Raw genomic sequence first — 19,537 nt, 5'->3', positions numbered from 1 at the left:
CCTGTGTAGTTGGCTGGATCACCTGAAAAAAAACAAGAAGCCAGTGATTTGAAAATGTGTTTTCTATTACCTTGCTCAGACTCATGCTGTGATGTAATAACCTTCCAACATCCTGATTCTAGACAAGTCATGTACTTTACAATTTTAAAATATCTCCATAAATCTGTTACATATGTCATTCAGGGAAGCAGCAATCATTGCATATGCTATGGTAGTGTATAAAGTAAAGAAGCATTACTCTATCTTGCTTGTCACACTTTCCTCACCTGTTACATGATATCTCCCCAGGGTAAATAGTATTAATAGTAACATTTATTTTTTTGTCTGTAGTAGCCTAATTTTGAGATTAAGTTGTTCATTCAAGGAATACTTTCTTTTACTTTATATTTACTATGGTCATTAATAGCATTCTCCTCCTTATTATTATTGACTAGAATATCACTCAGCTGTGATTGATAATGCCAGAGTTTGAATCTGGGACCTCTCACATGTAGATCCCTTGTGCTATTGCTCTACTGTCTCCCTGACAATATGTTTATTGTTTTACATACTCAGTGAATTTACACACTCAGTGAGTTCTTTGAAGTGATTTGCATGGCAATAAAATGTGGAAAAGTAGATTAGTAATGCTGAAGCCAGCTGATGGTGTACATGGGAGAGCACACACATTGCCATGTGCCATACCAGAACCTGGGAATAAGCCCTCAGCCCCCACCTTCAGGGAGAGAGTTTCATCAACACTGAAATAGTGCTACGGATGTCTCTTCATCTTCTCCTTCTCCTTCTCCTTCTCCTTCTCCTTCTCCTTCTCCTTCTCCTTCTCCTTCTCCTTCTCCTTCTCCTTCTCCTTCTCCTTCTCCTTCTCCTTCTCTCCTCCTTCTCCTTCTCCTCTCCTTCTCCTTCTCCTCCTTCTTCTTCTTCTTCTTCTTATTCCTCCTCTTCCTCTTCTTTGTCTCCTCCTCCTCTTCCTTCTCTCTCTCCCTTTCTCTTTCTTGCTATCAAACAGAAAAAAAAAACCTCTAGAAATTCTGAAGTACTCTAGGAACTGAGGCCCAGGGATAACTAAAAACAGAAAAAGAGAAGAAAAGAAGGGAAAATGAAAGGAAAAGAAAAGAAAAGAAAGGGGATGAAAAGAAAAAGAAAGAAAAGAAACACCCAAATTCGATTGCTTTTTGTTACAGTTTTAGATTTATTATTCTATCTTGGCAGCTCATTGTATAATGTTGGTATTTGCCTTTGCACTTAAGTGCTGCTAAATACTAACTGTAACATTCAGCTAATCAGCTTTCGACCTAAATGTGAATTATGTGTACCACTATGATATATGTGTGTATATAATATTTTGTTTAGTATTGATATTGTTGAAAACTCTGTGTGTGTAGTATTCATGGTAGTAATAGTACTTAATTGACATACAGCATAGGGTAAATTTCAGGTATACAAAGAAAGAGAAGTACAGGATAAAATGTGAACTCTTTATAACCTATTACAACTGCACCGAAGGGGCTGGGTGGTGACACACCTGGTTTAGCACACATGTTACAAGGCACAAAGACCTAGGTTTGAACCCCTGGTCCCCACCTGCAAAGGGAAAACTTTGCGAGGCGTGAAACAGTGTTGCTCCCTTTCCATCACCCCTTCCCTCTCGATTTCTGGCTCTCTCTATCCAATAAGTAAAACTTAAAATGGGGGGGGGGGCAGATGGTGGTGCCCACATGTTAAGCACACATGTTACAGTGCACAAGGAACTGGGTTCAAGCCCTCAGTCCCCACCTGCAGGGGAAAAGCTTTGCAAGTGGTAAAGCAGTGCTGCAGGTGTCTCTCTGTCTTTCCCCCTTTCTACCACCCCCTTCCCTTTTGATTTCTGGCTGTCTCTATCCAATAAATAAATTTTAAAATATTTTTAAAAGAAATTACAAAAAAAGGAGTCAAGTACTCTATAGGGAGAATCAGAAGGAGGATGAGAGGGTATTGGGGACCCAGTGCATAATGACAAAGAAAGCTTAAATTGGTACACTTATCATAGGGAGATAAACTGTACTTGTATAGCAATAATAGTCTTCTAAATAATTACTTCTCCCAATAAAGTGATGAGGGGAGGGCTCTGTACTCATGAGATAACTATCTTATAAATCATTATTTAATTCAATAAGGTGATTTGGAGAAGGAGAAATAAAAAGATTCAGGTACACAGCAAACTGACTTGATGTACTTGCATTGGGAAAGAATTATGAGTTAATTCCATTAACAGCTACACAGAGAAGCAATCTGTAACAAGAACTCTAAGCATCTTCCTGTATACACCATTGTTCTTTTAACACCAAGATATGTATTCTGAAGAATTCTTTTAGCAGCTTTCAAATGTACACCAATACAGTAGGTCTTCAGCTAACATTTTGTTCAGTGTTGTTTTGTTATATTGATGAACAAAGAGAAATCATGACTGACTTTAAAGGAAGTTACATTACTAGAGAACCTGCTTTTGTTAGATTCCATTTTTTCAGTAAACTAACCATAGTGTTAAACAAAAACTTAATATTTCATCGTGTTGTACATCATACCCCTGGGTGCTTACTAGTCTTTTTATTTCAGTTTCTCCACTAATCCATGCGAAAGGGTTCAGTTCTAAAAATCACTCCCTCAGCTTATTAGTCTTGTAACTGAAACTTCGTACCTTTCAATCATGTTCTTCTTATTCTCTTCCCCCAAACCCTCCATTATTGGCCAGCCACAAGTCTGCTTTTTTTTTTTCCTCTATAGATTTGGTGTGTTTGTTAGTCTTTTTTAGATTCTACATAAATGAGATCATAGAATACTGTCTTTTTCTATTTAATCTCACTTAGCTTAATGCCTTCAAAGTCCATCTATGTTGTCATATATAGTAGGGTTTTCTCTTATTCTATGGTGAAATAGTGTGAATCACACACTCTCACACATATGTAAATATGTCACCATTTTTTTTAATCCATTCATTTAATAATGGACACTCACTTTGTTTCCACATCTTGGTTTTTGTAAATAAGGCATCTATGAACTCGGGCCTGTGGACAGATAAATTTTTGAGTTGGCATTATTGTTTCCCTTGGAATGCAAAGAGAGAAGCAGGGTGAAATTTGGACTCATAATCTATTTCAACAGAACTAAGGGGACTGGGTGGTGGTACACCTGGTTGAGAGTACATGTTACAATGCACATGGACCTGGGTTCAAACACCTGCTCCCCACCTGCAGAGGGAAAGCTTTGTGGGGGCTAAAATAATGTTGCTCCCTTTCTATCACCCCTTCTTTTCTCTATTTCTGTCTGTATCTATCCAAATAAATAAATAAATATAAGAAAATAATAATAATTTTAAAAAAAGAGCAAGTACTCTAGGGAGAATCAGGAATAGTCCTAGAAGTCAGATTTCTGCTTCATAAGTGTCTCATTATGTTTTATTAAATTACCCTATCACCAGACTCTTCCAGCTCTTCAGTCTGCCTGTGGGTTCTCCAGAGACCTGAGATCTGAGCACACAGCAGAATTCATCTCAGCTGGTAAGTTACCCTCCTCTGCTAAGGACCCATCATCCTACCGTGGTCATTCAACTATGGTAAAGTAACAATGAATGAAGAAGGAATTTTAAATTTTGTTCCATTCCTTCTTTATTTAAAAAAAAAATTACTCTATCACCATACAAATCAGGTTACTGCTGATTTGTTACTGTTACTGCTGGCATTCCTGAAGGAAATTTCCAGTTCTCTATCTTCTTGTCCAGCTACCATTTCATTTGTCTGTTGTTTTCACAGCAAAACACCTTTGAACAAAGTTCTGTACTTACCCATTTTCTTTTTCTCCCTTAACCCAATAGAAACCAACATCTCCTAATTGCTAGTCCATGAACAACCAAATTTACCACCCATTTCTAGTTGACTATCTCCAATGGTTATTTTATGCCCTGAACACACTTGATCTATCAGCATCAATTTATATAGTTGATAACTCTGCCCTCCTAAAACGCTTTCTTATTCTGAATTTCATACTATGAATTCAATTTCTCTTTACTATTTTGGGTCATTCCTTCCAGTTTCTTTAATGAGAAAACACTAGCCTCCACTATTAAAGTTGCTGGACTTAGTAAATAAAAATGCAGGACAATCACTTACATTTTGAAAAGTCACACAGGACATACTTATCCTAAAATTCAAAGTGTTATTTATACTCTGCTTTTCCATATTCCCAAAACTCTAGACATATAATCTATTCACAGGTCAAATGAGCATCAACAATTTAATATGTTCTCAAACAAGTCCTGATAATCCTCTGCAGTCTATCTCTTGCTGTTTCTGTTAATGCTTTCTCCATTTAATCAGTTCCTCAGGCTAAACATGTTCATATTATCCACATCTACAAAAGAATCATCAATAAATTTTATAGGATTGATGTCAAAATGAAGATCCAAGCACTAAATAAATCTTATCACCCCCATTGCCTTCAATGTGCTCTGAACTATCATTCATTTTTGGCTGGACAACTATAGTAATTTCTTTTTTTTAATTTTTTTTTACTATTTATTTATTTATTCCTTGCTGTTTTATTGTTGTTACTGATGTCGTTGTTGTTGGATAGGACAGAGAAATGGAGAAGGGGGAGAGAAAGATAGACACCTGCAGACCTGCTTCACCGCTTGTGAAGACTCCAGGACCCTTATGCCAGTCCTTGCGCTTTGCACCACCTGTGCTTAACCCACTACACTACCGCCTGACTCCCTATAGTAATTTCTTTTATATATATATATATTTATTTATTCCCTTTTGTTGCTCTTGTTGTTTTCTTATTGTAGTTATTGTTGCTGTTATTGATGTCGTTGTTGGATAGGACAGAGAGAAATGGAGAGAGGAGAGGAAGACAGAGATGAAGAAAGATAGACACCTGCAGACCTGCTTCACCGCCTGTGAAGCGACTCCCCTGCAGGTGGAGCCATGGCTCAAACCCTGATCTTTACGCTGATCCTTGTGCTTTGTGCCAGGTGCGCTTAACCCGCTGCGCTACTGCCCGACTCCCCTATAGTAATTTCTTAATGGTTCCCCTGCTTCCTCTCATAACCTATATTCTAGCAACTTTTCAGGTCAGAAACAAATGTTCCCAGCTCCTCATGGGGCGCGAGCGCTTCCACACTACGATCATCATCTCTAGCATTATGCTATTCCACTGCAGAATACTGTGCCCCGGTATGGTTCCGTAGCCCCCATGTTCACTTGGTCGATTCCAAATTATATTCCTCCATGAGGATAATTTCTAGAACCATCCATTCCACCCCGGTTCCATGGCTGCCAGTTCTTAGCAACATTGCCCCGCCAGATATTCGTCGGGATGCAGCATCATCTAAGTTCATTTCCCACGTCTACGCTCGACCGGACCTGCCAATATACGCGGATATCTTCGCCCACCCTGTTCAACGCTTGACGTCTCGTCACCCAATCTGGTCCCCTATGCCTACACTGAACTTCTCTGCTCCAGACTCTTGGAAACAGAGTTGGCAGTCAGCTGAGGTAAAGAACAAACACCTCATCACAGACCCCTGCAAGCGTCAACCCGGCTTAGACCTAGCACGTTATGATTGGGCCCTCTTCAATCGCTATGGAACAGGCCATGGCCAGTGCGCAGCTATGTTCCATCGCTGGGGAGCCAGAGACGACCCGAACTGCCCCTGTGGCTACAGACAGACTATGACCCACATAGTCAATGACTGCCACCTCTCCAGATTCAAAGGAGGTCTCGAAACTTTACATCAGGCTCAACCTCACGCTGTTGACTGGCTACGGAAGAAGGGCAAACGCTAGAAGAAGAAGAAGTAAACTAAAAATCAATCATGCCATTCATTCCTCTGTTGAAAGCCCTCCAGTGACTTTGCACAAGCTTTAGCAAAAAAGCCGGAGTTCTTCCCATGACCTATAGGCCTTTAGAAATACTCTTCCTTTCTTGTTATTTGAGCTCACTTCCTAAATTCTCTCTATAGCACCTTCTGCTCCAGCATTCTGGCTTTCTTGCCAATCATTTTTTATTTATTCTTTTTATTTTTCAAATTATTTTATTAGGAAAGTAATGATTTGCATGACCACTGTTTCCACATGGATGTAATTTCTTATCTCCCCATGGTTAGTTCCTATACATCATTCCTATCAAATGTTTAATTTACTGAACAAACACTGAGATTCTTCCATCTGTTAACTGTTCATGGGAAATGACTTTGGAATTAGAAGGGCTATTGTGTAAAAGAAGCTAAATTGTCAAATCAGTCCAAGCTACCATCTTTTCTCACAACTTAACAGGTCTTGTTCTATGAAGAAGTCATATCTAAAACTCTAACTCTGAAAGAACAGAGACATAATAGCCTGAGACAGAATCTTTATCACATAGCAAAGATGCATGAAAACAAAACAAAACAAAACAACAGCCTGCCCATGACATTTGACTACATGTGCCCCTAAAGGAATGGGTTAACAGGGTAGACAAAGAAAGTGACCTTGCTTGGTTGTCTCAAGGCAGACATAGTACTGAGACATAGATACTGTCTAAGTAGCACGATGTGGGAAAATTCCTAAGATATCAGTTGTAACATCCACTCTGTCCCTCACTCTCATGCACACATAATACATCTTCACGTAGAATTTCTTCACAGCAAAATCCATGTGGATCAGAAATCTCAAAATAATATGAATTTTTTCCTGAGTTCAAGTCCCTCCTGTGCTCAAATTCTCAGTTTTCTTATTAATAAAATGACCTTAACAATCTAGTTCCAGTGGTCTGGGAGGTGGTGCAGTGGTAAAGCTTTGGACTCTCAAGCATGAGGTCCCGAGTTCGATCCCCGACAGCACATGTGCCAGAGTGATGTCTGGTTCTTTCTCTCTTCTATGTTTCTCATAAATGAATAAAATCTTAAAAAAAAAAAAAATCTAGTTCCGGTGGTTCAGGAGGTAGCACAGTGGATAAAGAATTAGAGGTCTTGATTTCAATCCCCAGCAGCACATGTACCAGAGTGATGTCTGGTTCTTTCTCTCTCTCCTATCTTTCTCATGAATAAATAAATAAAATCTTTTTTAAAAAATCTAGTTCTTTTTTGTTTGTTTGCTTTTTAGTTAACGAGGACCCTACTATAGGAAAGGAAAAAAGGAAGCAATATTGGAACAGGTTGTAAATACTTTGCCCAGAATCTTAAAACATAACTACATAAAACAAAACATACTACAAAATATAGAGTTTTACATAAAAATATATCCACCTTTTTTAGAGCACTGCTCAGCTCTGGCTTATGATAGTGCTGGTGATTGAATTTTTGACCTTAGTGCCTCAGGCATGAAAGTCTTTTGCATAATCATAAGCTATCTCGCCTCCACAGTAATATATTCCTATCTACTGCTTTCCTCAAATAAACAAGTTGATAAAAAGAAAAAGAGGTCACTAAAGAGAAACTCACACTGGGGGGTGGTAGGAGGTAGATTACATAATGACAAAGAGATTCTCATGCCTGAAGCTCCAAAGTCCCAGGTTCAAGGTTCAATCCTCTGCACTACCATAAACCAGAGCTGAGCAGTGCTCTGGTAATAAATAAATAAATAAATAAATAAATAAATAAATAAATAAATATTCACTTTAACCTCTCCCCCATCATCCTTACTTCTAGCCCAGATCCAGGGGGGACATGAAGATGTTGGGACATGTCTCCCTCACAGTAGGGACACCCTCTTGCTGCTCTTCCACTTCAGTACTTCTCTTTTAGATGAGACTAAAATAGCCATCCTTTCAATCATAAGGTTTTTAAAGGTGACTCTATCAACCCATGTTCTCAAACCCCCCCCCCCCCCTTCTTGACCATAAAGCCTCTAGGGCCCCTTAATTGAACTTCTCCGTCATTTCAGGTCACAGAAACCCCAGTTGCCTCCTTCCTGAGCAGACCCAGGAGAACAAAGCATGAGTCTATAGTCAAAGTCTAGAATCTGAAGACTGAATCTTCTGGAATGGGGCCTGCTGGGTCTGACGTGACCCTCCCTGCACTGCTTCTATGAGGCTGATGCAGGGAGAAATCCCAAGACTTCATAGCCAGGCTGTAATCTCAGACCTTGCTCATGTGTCTGGGGATCCAGAACCCTGCGACATGTCTTTTCATTTTATGCAAACTGTTTTCTTTTCTTCTTCTCCAAGGTTATCTACAAATCCACTGCCAATGGTCATTTTTTCAGCTTTTTAAAAAATATATAACAAAAAAATTGAGAGGGGGAAGGGAAGATAGAAAGATAGATACCAATGTGTCCTGGAGCTCAGCTTCCCCAGAGACACACCTTACTAGGGAAAGAGAGAGGCAGACTGGGAGTATGGACCGACCAGTCAACGCCCATGTTCAGCGGGGAAGCAATTACAGAAGCCAGACCCTCTACCTTCTGCAACCCTCAACGACCCTGGGTCCATGCTCCCAGAGGGCTAGAGAATGGGAAGGCTATCATGGGAGAGGGTGGGTTATGGGGATTGGGTGGTGGGAATTGTGTGGAGTTGTACCCCTCCTACCTTATGCTTTTGTTCACTAATCCTTTCTTAAATTAAAAATTTAAATAAAAAAAAATATATAACAAAAAAATTGAGAGGGGGAAGGGAAGATAGAAAGATAGATACCTGCAGACCTGCTTCACCACTTGTGAAGTGGAACCCCCCTCCCCACACACACACACATAGGTGGGGAGCCATGGGCTTGAGCCAGGACCCTTGAGCTTCATACAATGTGTGCTTAACTCAGGATGCCACAGGCCCCTATCTTCCTTATTTTCCAGGCAATTAATGACCCCAAGTCAACATCTTCAGACTAGGTGAGGCGCTACACCCTTTCTCCCTCTTCCAACTCTGGCTGGTGTGTTCCCCTGCTCTTTTGGACCCAGATCCCCAGCCCCATTTCCACTCCTGGACCATAATAGCTGCTGCTCACCTTGGCCTACCAGGAGCTCAGCTTCCTGCTCATCTGCATTGCTCTTTCCTCTGGGTGACAACAGCTCTTACATTCCTGCTTCTGGTTATTGTTGCATGGGCCACCACCCCTGAAACAAGGGCCTTTCTACCCTCTGCAGTGTCAGATGTGTTTTCTCATTCCGAATCTGACAATCCATCACCTCCAGTCTCACCATCAGTCTCTTTGGGTGTAACCTGATCCAGTTCCACTTTAAAACCACATAGGGAGTAACTTCCCTGAGGCTTTAGAAAGGGTCTAGGAAGGTGAAACTCCTGGCAGGACCTTTTCTCATGGAAGGACCTAGTAAGTATAAAGGGGGGGAGTGTGCGTATGAACAATTGGATTTGGGAATGCAAGGTGTGAACTTTCCAGAGCATTCAGCTATAATCTGAAACGCAAAATGTTCATTTACTGCTGAAATAACTAACAGTTGCTGACCTTCAGCTCTGTGCTTTATCTCACCTTCATCCATTCAGGCCTCTCCTTAGCTCATTTGTATCATCCTCAGTCTTCAGACACCACCAGTCATTTCACAGCATAATCAGTGGAGTCCCTAGGACACTCAAGCAATAAATCCCAAAACAGGGAACCTGACTGTCCAGGGAGAGGAAGCATTAAAGGCAGCAGAAGTCCTGTCCCATTTCAGTGGGGATGGCCATACATTTAGGAGACAGGACAGGTGTTTTGTTTATTTTGGGTTTTGTTTGTTTTGTTCTTCTGGAACACAATTCCTAGCTGCAGGATATAAGCACATTGTTTAGTAGCTAGCACCATCTGCTGGAAGTTTTTTGAATTATCAAAATGACATTTTATAAAACTTCAGCTAGATTATAGAAAAAATAATGGAAGGATATTTGTTAAGTGGTGAATGTAACATGTGTCAAGGTCATAAAGCTGTGTTGGCTCCACCTTGAATCTTTCCTGGAAATGGTCTCAGACATATAGAACTGTATTACTTTCCTTTTAAAATCCAGTCAATTGGACACATTCTCTCTTACAACTTGCCTTGCACCCTCCAATTCTCTTAAACAATGTGGTCCTTCGTAGATAGAATGAATATTCACCACAGAAGAGATCCAAAAGGTCAAGAAACACATAGGAAAAATGCCCCATGTTTTTGATTGTCAGAGAAATGTAAATAAAGACGAGATACCACCACTTCACTCCTGTGAGAATATCATACATCAGAAAAGATAACAGCAGCAAATACTGGAGAGGTTGTGGGGAGTAAGGAACCCTCCTGCACTGAGTGGGCATGTAAATTGGTCCAACCCCTGTGGAGAACAGTTTGGAGAACCTTTAGAAGGCTAGAAATGGACCTACCCTATGATTCCGAAAATCCTCTCCTGGGGATATATCCTAAGGAACCCAACACACCTATCCAAAAATATTTGTGTATACTATGTTCATAGCAGCACAATTTGTAATAGCCAAAACCTGGAAGCAACCCAGGTGTCCAAAAACAGCTGAGTCGCTGAGCAAGTTGTGGTATATATACATAATGGAATACTACTCAGCTGTAAAAAATGGTGACTTCACCGTTTTTAGCCTATCTTGGATGGAGCTTGAAGAAATCATGTTAAGTGAAAAAAGTCAGAAACAGAAGAATGAATATGGGATGATCTCACTCTCAGGCAGAAGTTGAAAAACAAGATCAGAAGTTGGTGTACTATACCGAAGTAAAAGACTCTGGGGTGGGGTTGGGGTGGGGAAGCGTACAGGTCCAAAAAAGATGGCAGAGGACCTACTAAGGGTTATATTGTTATGTGGAAAACTGATAGATGTTATGCATGTACAAACTATTGTATTTGCTGTTGAATGTAAAATAGTAATCCCCAATAAAGGAGAAAAAAAAGTTGTCTTAGATATTTTCCAAAGCAATAGGTATTTCACTATGGAGGAGGGAGTGAACCTTAAGCCACAAACTCAAAAGGAAAGCATATTACTGTCTTTAAAAAAAAAAAAAGAGAGAGAGAGAGCAGGGATAACTACTAAGTGCAGCAAACTTCATACACCAAGCCCCAGGCATAACTCTGGCAGAAAAATAAATAAAAATTTAGAACTGGAATGTGATAGAAGGGACTAGAGAGATAGCTCAGGAGTCTTGTCTTGCTTGAGGCCCAGGTTCCAATCCTAGAACAACACAGGGGGTTCTTTAATTCCAGAGGAAACTCTAGAGGTCTCTCTCTTTCTTTCCATTTCTCTCTCTCTCTCCATATATATATGAATAAAAAATTGACCCATGGCAGTAAAATTGCACAAGATTCTGGTTTCCTAAAAACAAAACCAAAAAAACCTTTCCATCATGATAAGGAGTTCTATTTATCAAGAATATACAACCATTGTAAATTTATACCCAACATCAGAGTAACTGACTATACTAAGCAAGCAGATTTAAGAAATAAAGCTTTTTAATATCTAAAGGCAAGAGCCTTTGATAATTGATTATAGAGAAAGAAACCAGACAAAAAGTGAATAAGCCCCAGATAAATTTGAATAATACTTCAGATCAAATGGACCTAGTAGACATGTCTAGAATATTCCATCTAACAACAGTAGAATTCATGTTCTTTGCAGGCACACACAAAATATTCTCCAGGATAGATCACAAAAAATATATTTTTACTGTAAAAACATTAAATTTTATTTTATCAAAATTTAATAGGATGTTATCAAGTACAGTCTTTTTTTTTTTCCGGCTCCAGGGTTATTGCTGGGGCTTGGTGCCTGCACCACAAATCCACTGCTCCTGGAGGCTATTTTTTCCCCTTTGTTGCCCTTGTTATCATTGCTGTTATCATTATTGTTGTTGTTGGACAGGACAGAGAGAAATTGAGAGGAGGGGAAAACAGAAAAGGGGGAGAAAGATAAAAGACATTTGCAGACCTGCTTCACCATTTGTGAAGCAATTCCCCTGCAGGCAGGGAGCCTGGGCTCAAACAGGGATCCTCACAACAGTCCTTGAGCTTCACGCCAGGTGCGCTTAACCCACTGCGCCACCACCTGGTTCCTGCAGAGTCATATTTTATATCAGGTTCTTGCACCTTATTCATCTTGTAGTGTAACATTAGAACTCTTTCAGCAAGGTTTTGCCATTTCTCCAGCCCTCCAGCTCATGATAAAAATTGTCTGTTCCTGTGAGTCTGACTTTTTTTGCTATCATTGTCACTAGAACTTCACCACTCCAAAATGACTGTTTTCAAATAACAAAGGGAGAGACACAGAGAGGAGGAGAGACACTATCGCACTGGTGTTACCCCCAGTGCCTTCGGGACTAAGGGTTCAAACCTGGGTGGCACACATGACAAGGCCGACCTCTTCCTGGTGAGCTATCTTGCCAACATGTTAAGATTTCATTTTTGCTGGACTTACTTCACTTAACATATTTAACACTTTAAAGTTTCCTCCACATTATTACAAATGCCAGGATTTTCATTTTTCCTGATGGCTGAATCTTATTCAGCTTGTATATATCTTGCATCTTTCTTATCTATTCATCAGTCAAGGGCCACTTAAGTGATTTCCAGGTCTTGGGTACTTTGAATAATTCTGCAGTGAACATGGACATGCAGATATCACTTTAAAATTTTTATTTATGCATTTCATGTGAAACAGAACAATCCTTACTGAAATTTCTGATCCTACTTTCACAAATTATATAGTTGTGCCATTGCTTGTTCATCTGTAAAGGCTACAATATGTGACTTGGGGGAAAATCACCTTGTGGAAATATGCTAAGTATTAAATAATTACACTTTAAACTTTGAGCACAGTGTCTGATGTAGGCACTCAGAAAATATTTCCTGCTCTTCCCCTATTACTCCCCCCCCCCAATTTCAGCATCACCTTATTGAGAGACTGCTGATATGAGATTGTTGTCATAAGGGCACATCTCCATATTCCTCCAAGACAGGCTTCAGTCCATTTATCCCTCCACCAACTCATCATCCTGTTCTACCTCAGGGAACTTGGTTCCAGGCCTCCCTTTAGTGTTCCTTCCTTCCCCTTTGTGTCCCCCCAAATACTACAGTAGAATATCTTTCTTTTTTACAAAATATATTTTTTAAATATTCCCTTTTGTTGCCTTTGTTTTATTATTGTAGTTACTGATGTCGTTTGATAGAAGAGAAAGAAATGGAGAGAGGAGGGGAAGACAGAGAGGGAGAGAAAGATAGACACCTGCAAACATACTTCGCTTGTGAAGTGACTTCCCTGCAGGTTGGGAGCCAGGGACTCGAACCAGGATCCTCAGGCCGGTCCTTGTGCTTGGCGCCACCTGTGCCTAAATAAGGAGTCAGTATTTTGAGGGTAAAGTTAATGTTTAAATTTAAGATATTTGTAAAATATATGTTGAAAGATTTAACCACTTGTAACATGAAGTCACTTTGAATTTCTCTTTTGAAAATTGCTGATACTGTCTTCTACCAGTGTGTGTTTGCTTCTCTAGCAAAACTGTAAGCTCTCTGAGACAGGATCCATGGCTGTCTGTCTGCCTGAATGCTCAGTGCACTGTGTTTCAGGGGTGGATGATGAGTCTTCATGAATGTGAACTCTTATGATCCCTTACTTCAGAGTTCATGCGACAGCTGATCCCTGAATTCTTTGCAATGATATAAAGGTTAATGCTTCCCAACAGAAGTTTAGAAAAGAAGATTCATAGCTTTCATTTTTTAAAATATTTATTCCCTTTTGTTGCCCTTGTTATTTTATTGTTGTAGTTATTGTTATGGATGTCGTCATTGTTAGATAGGACAGAGAGAAATGGAGAGAGGAGGAGAAGACAGAGGGGGGGAGAGAAAGACAGACACCTGCAGACCTGCTTCATCGCCTGTGAAGCGACTCCCCTATAGGTGGGGAGGCAGGGGTTTGAACCAGGATCCTTATGCCGGTCCTTGTGCTTTGCGCCACCTGTGCTTAACCTGCTGCGCTACTGTCCGGCTCCCCATAGCTTTCTTTTTAGAAATAAATTTTCAAAAGAACCCATCTCTTAGAAAGCACTAGAATATGTTCCTACATTATGGACACATCTTCCTAACTGGGATAGCCCTCAGAAGAATGTCCTATTGTGTTTACTTCCACCTCAGGTAGGCACTATGAAATTCAGACATCAAGACTGTTTCATTTAGGAGATCATCTCTTTATAACCTCATTTACAGACAAATGTTGGATTTTAAATTGCACTCAGATTTCCCTACCCGAGTTTCCAAGGTCCCAGGTTCAATCCCCAGCACTGCCATAAGCCAAAGCTGAGTAGTGCTCTAATTAGATACAATATCTAATCACATTCCATTTTCATCATCCAGCTTTAAAGCGTTCCCAAGCTTACAGTTACCCAATTTCATTGTTACAGAATGCATTGGGGACAGAGACTCTTAATCTCATACTGTAGAACAATGACTTGTTCTCCACCCCTCAAGAGGCATTTGTGCACCAAGAAGCAGAACATGGGTAAAGAGCAGACCTGAAAGATAAACAGATGTAGCTCTTCTCTCATCCCTATAGACAAAGATAAGCCACATTAACCTGTTGGGCCCTGTGTAGAAGCAGATCCAACAATAAGTAACCTTGTCAATTCCATGGTCCATCAACCCCAATGGTGATCAATCCACTGAATGACAAGCAGGACACCCAGTGGCAAGTGTGTATTATTTTGTACCATCTATAAGTTCAAAATCAATAACTCTATATTTCCATTTACATAACTGGAAAAATTATCATGGACACCTCTATTCAAATTTTGTGCTAAGAGACTTGGCCAAACCCACCAAGACTCCCAGCAGCATGAAGCCCAGGAGATAGATGCCAAGGGCCAGAGGACTGAGACTCATATGCCAACCAGAGCAAAGGAAAGGACAGAAGTTTAGTATTTCTGATGTGGAGAAAGATGATTCACAGGAAGGTGAATGGAGGAAAATGTTGGACAGACAAAGATTGTCCAATTAAAATGCTATGCAGGCAAGTTTTGTAAGTTTCCTAAGTAAAAGACTTAGCATACTAACCTCCCTTGTTATGTTTTGCTTACACAGTAATTTTTACTGTGTTCGTAGCTCCTCCTGTGTCTGTATTCTCACCGAATCATCAGCTTAAGGTGATCCTGATGAGGCATACTTTGCAGGGGCATCATTTGTTACCAGCTAGGGTCAGAGCATCACTATCCAAGGGAGAAGTGATGGGAGTCTTGACTCGGGCATGGTTTGAGATGCACAAAGGACAGTTTTTAGCTTTTAGAGATGGGCTTGCTAAGCCTTGTGATCCATTGACTGATGAAGAGAAGGGATGAAGAGAAGGGAGAAAATCACCTGTTATAATGAATTGGAGATGCACATATTTCATCACAGGATGAAGTTCTGGGGAAGATCTGTCACTGGCCCAGCATGAGTCAAATGCTCAACCATGTGCCATTCAACAGAAGGTAGATGAAGGGAGAGAGAGTAACATCAATGTTATCTCAATAGATGAGCTGTGGGAAAGGGAAGTAGTGGATCTGGGAGAAAAAAGATACAAATCCCAAATAGTAGATCATAGTTCCTAGAAGAAAGTAAGAGCTAGGCACTCCTACTAAATATTAAGTGCCCTTAAATTGTAAGCTATGCTGGGCCATGTATATAACTTAGAAGCTCATTTTCCATATTTTTCTTAAGGATACAGTAGATTTATCCTCCTCCTAGTCCCACACAGAGAAAATGTTAGAGGATAAGAGTTGTAGAAGAAAAGAGACATTCCAACTGCCAAGTTTCTAGGAGAACCAGATTAAGAGGCCAGTACTCGGTTCCTCTCCCCGCACTCCCAGGGCTTTTCAAAAGCGTCAAGGACTATCCCTCCTCACCTCAGTCTTCTTTTCCTCATTTCCATGTATTATCATATACATAGTTTTTAAAAGCAGTTGCATTTCATATATTTGTATATTTATACAAATACATGACTTATTTATTACAGCTAAGTTTGAATTAGCTCTTGGTAGGGTTCTCAATTTGTTAATTTTGCCTTAAGAATAAGGTGGTGCTGTCTACTATGCCATTGGTATAGATGCTTAGAATAGCTAGAAGAGACAGTGACGACTCTTTTCAAAGTTGTTAGACACCACTTGGTGCATAATTAGATGCATAGTTAGTATAGTTGGTCCTGAAGGACCTGGTGACTGCTTCTTCCCCTGAGAAGAGCAACCTCAAGAGCTAAGCCATTGGAAAGAGAATTGGAGAAGGAAAAATAGACACAGTAGGTCCTCAGCAGCCAAGAGGTTGCTATGAAGATCATCAAAAATCCGCATTCCCTGAAACCCCCCAGTATTTGCATCTGGAGGTCAGCATGAAGGTTTTAGATCACCCACACATCCTCAAACTGCATGAGGTGATCAAAGCAACCAGACTTAACCCCAGTCCTCCACTATGTTGGAGGGAGGGGAGGCCTCTGGGCCCATCTGGTGGACCACAGACCCTTAGGAGAGGAGGAAGTCTGAATGAAGTGCAGCAAGCTGAGTTCAGCACTGCAATATTGTCACACTAAGGGTATAGCACATAGGGACTCGAAGCATGCACTTCCTGGCAGATGACAAGCACACTCTTAAGCCGACAGACTTTGATTTCAGTAGGGTCCTAGTGGACCAACCCTGAGTACTCGCATTGCAACAGCATCTGTACTGTCCCAGAAACACTTGAGAATAACACCTGAAGTGGACCTATGGAATCTGGGGTCTGGCCTCCACTTCATGGTCACTATGCCCTTGTCTTTTGAGGAAGAGGCCTTATTTAAAGCAGGGACATTGGCATTTTCCTGACACTCTTTCTCCTGAAATGAAACACCTCTTCCTACTAGTGATAATAGTCAAGCCCACAAAGAAGCTGGACACATCATAAAACACCCATGGGTTAACCTCCACATGGACTGGCTTCCGGTGAGGAACCAATCCTTTGGCACTAGTTTCCGCTGAAGATCTTTGCAAAGAGAGGGATATATTCCTGTCCACTTGCCTTTCCTTCCAGTTCCTGGAAGACAGAAAATGGGCAAACAGAGAAGGCTGTTTCTTTCTTTCCTCTAGCTTAAAATTCAGCATTGCCACCCACCCCCAGCTCCACAGCCTGGTCCTACAGCCTCTATTCACCACCCTCAGTACCAACAGTGGGCCTGCAGTTCAGATTTCAGCAACGCTTCCATGCAAGCTCCCCCTCACCCAGGTGACAACAGCACCTCTTCCCCTGGTCACAGTCAAGGCAAACAAGTGGCTCCACTTTCTCAGAAGACTGTGCAACTGTGGGCCAACCCGCAAAAGATGCCACCGAAGAAACGATGTCTACGTATAGACTGACGAAACATCCAAATGCAGCTTCCTGAAGTCCTTCCCCTCAAAGACAGAGGAGCAAAGGGTAACCATGGGTGCGAAAGACACTCAAGCTCCTTTCAGGTTCCATGAAGACAAAAGCAGATGGAACTTCAGGGAGACCAGTGAAAGCACATCTGGGGAGGCTGCAGTGCAGGAAGGATCTCTCTGCACTCAGACCTGGAGAGAACACTTGTTCCTGGAAGGTGTGTTAGCTTCCACAGACTTCTCTGTAAGGATCCCCAGCAAAGGGATCAGACAATCCCCTGAAGGCCTTCAGGAGTATTCTATCCGGTGAACCTGGTGTGTTAAGTGTCACCTGGAGGAAAGAAGAGAGACCATCTTACCTGCAGGTCCAGCACCTCACCTGGGAGAAACCTGTAAACCTGCATGGCTCCCCTGGGTTTTTCTCCTTCCCTGCTCTTCTCTGTCTGTCCTGCCATGTTTGTGAGAGAAGGGGGCAGTCTTGGGAAATGCCTGCATCTTCCTAGTCTTAGAATCAGAAGGATGGTATAGAAAGATATAGCCTGGACTCTGTTTGCATTCTCCCTGTACATAACCAGGTGTGCATGGCCCAGATGGAGAAGAGTGCAGTGACTTAGTGCTTGGAGTGGACCACAATCACTAAATGGGAAATGGACCACAATCACTAAACGCTGGACCCAGTGATCCTCGATGGCAAGCAGTGTGGTAACAAAGGGAAACGGCTCTGCATTCTGTTGCACATGTGTAGCAATTGAACATTCCTTCCCTACACTATTAGCAGGACCTGGCTAAGATTTCTTGAAGCGTCAAGGGAACTCTGAGTCCTGTGGCCTGTGGGAATTACAGTCAAGAAGTTTCTCAGTAAGCGTTTAAAAAGGCCCATGGATGCTGTATAGGGAATCAGAAGTGTCATAGGAGTAGGAAGTGACGTACCTGTGTAGCTCAATTTCCTGAATAGAATCAGGAGCTGGACCTTTCCAGAAGAGGCTTCTTTCCCTTTATGAAGTTGATAGTTGGTGCGTGGAGCTAAGACAGGTAAGACATCCTGCTGAGATATGGGCCATTCAGCCATCTCAAAGCTCCCAGAGAACTCCATGAAGACTCAGATGTCCTGGGGGCTGGAAGGTTCTAGCAGGAAGAGGAAGCTAGTAAGAGACAGAAGCCTGTGGTGGAGGAAATGGAGAAGAAAAAAAAAAAGTCTGTGGAAACAATAAATTCTAAATCCACAGGAAGGCTCCTGGTGTGAGCACTGGAGGTTTTGTTCATCCACAGATGGAATTCCACAGCAACATTCCTTACCAGGGCCTAGAGAAGGCTCTGAGGGTCAACTCACTGACCACCAGGAAGATATTGTTTAAACTGCACTGGTGTGATTCAGAATCCATCCTCAACACATCCCTGTGTTCCAGGGCAGCAGCTACAGAGGGAAAGTGTGGATGAAGAGGAACAATGACTCCATGGAGGTCACTGGAGAAGCGGGTGAAAGAGCTGGACATTGAACCCGGGGTCTGTTTCTACATGTGCCCCATCCTATGGAGTATGACCTTGTCTGCTGCTGAAGAACCCTGCTGTCCAGAAGAGATGGGACCCAGACAACAATATGAAAGAAGAAGAAAAGGAAACAAGAATAGAAAAGGCTTGGTTTGGTGTATCACATTAAAGCAAAGGTCTCTGGGAAGGGAGGAGGGGTTTGATGCGCGATGGTTTTTTTTTTTTTTTTTTTCCAGTGTGGTGCTAAATGAGTGAAAATGGAACTTTGCAACTGAAGAATTAATCCTGATACTCCAAATACCACTTTAAAAATTTCTAAAATAAAGGACTTTAGTTATTTTCCACAAGACATATTTAACCTGTTAACTAGTGGGGTTCTGGAGTGCTGTAGTTTACAATTTAAAATGTTCCTTAATCTGGAATCAATTTTAGAAAGCTTTATCTTCTACTATATTGCCATCACTTCATAGGAGGGTTAGTAGATTATCGTACAGTTGTTGATACGTTCTCATCTTCCTTTGATAGGTATCTACAGAACACTCTCCCAGCTTAGTTCCTTTTCCACCATCATTCACCAGGGCCTCAAAGCCATTTCTCCCTTCCCAGAGCCCTTTGTTTTGATGTGATATACCAAACCGAGTACACGTTTCACTTCTTATTTTCATTTCTATCCTTGTTTCCTTTTCTCTTCTTTACTTTCATTTTTATTGCCACGAAGGTTATAGCCAGAGCTTGGTGCAGGTACCCCCGTTTAAGAAGCTGTTTCCCCCCCCTTT

General features: G+C 41.3%; 1 long non-coding RNA gene across 1 annotated transcript; it reads right to left on the bottom strand.

Annotated features, from left to right (window-relative positions):
* Nucleotides 1-14,087: 14,087 nt before the first annotated feature.
* Nucleotides 14,088-18,421, bottom strand: LOC132534738 (uncharacterized). Its single transcript, XR_009546446.1, has 2 exons — nucleotides 18,204-18,421; nucleotides 14,088-17,604 (listed from the first exon to the last, which is right to left on the bottom strand). It is a non-coding gene; the product is annotated as an uncharacterized LOC132534738 (long non-coding RNA).
* Between the last annotated feature and the right edge of the window lie 1,116 nt (nucleotides 18,422-19,537).

Source organism: Erinaceus europaeus, chromosome 19 (genome assembly GCF_950295315.1).
Source record: "Erinaceus europaeus chromosome 19, mEriEur2.1, whole genome shotgun sequence".
Taxonomy (NCBI): domain Eukaryota; kingdom Metazoa; phylum Chordata; class Mammalia; order Eulipotyphla; family Erinaceidae; genus Erinaceus; species Erinaceus europaeus.
The sequence above is the reverse complement of the archived record's forward strand: the minus strand, read 5'-3'. Positions and strand labels throughout refer to the sequence as shown.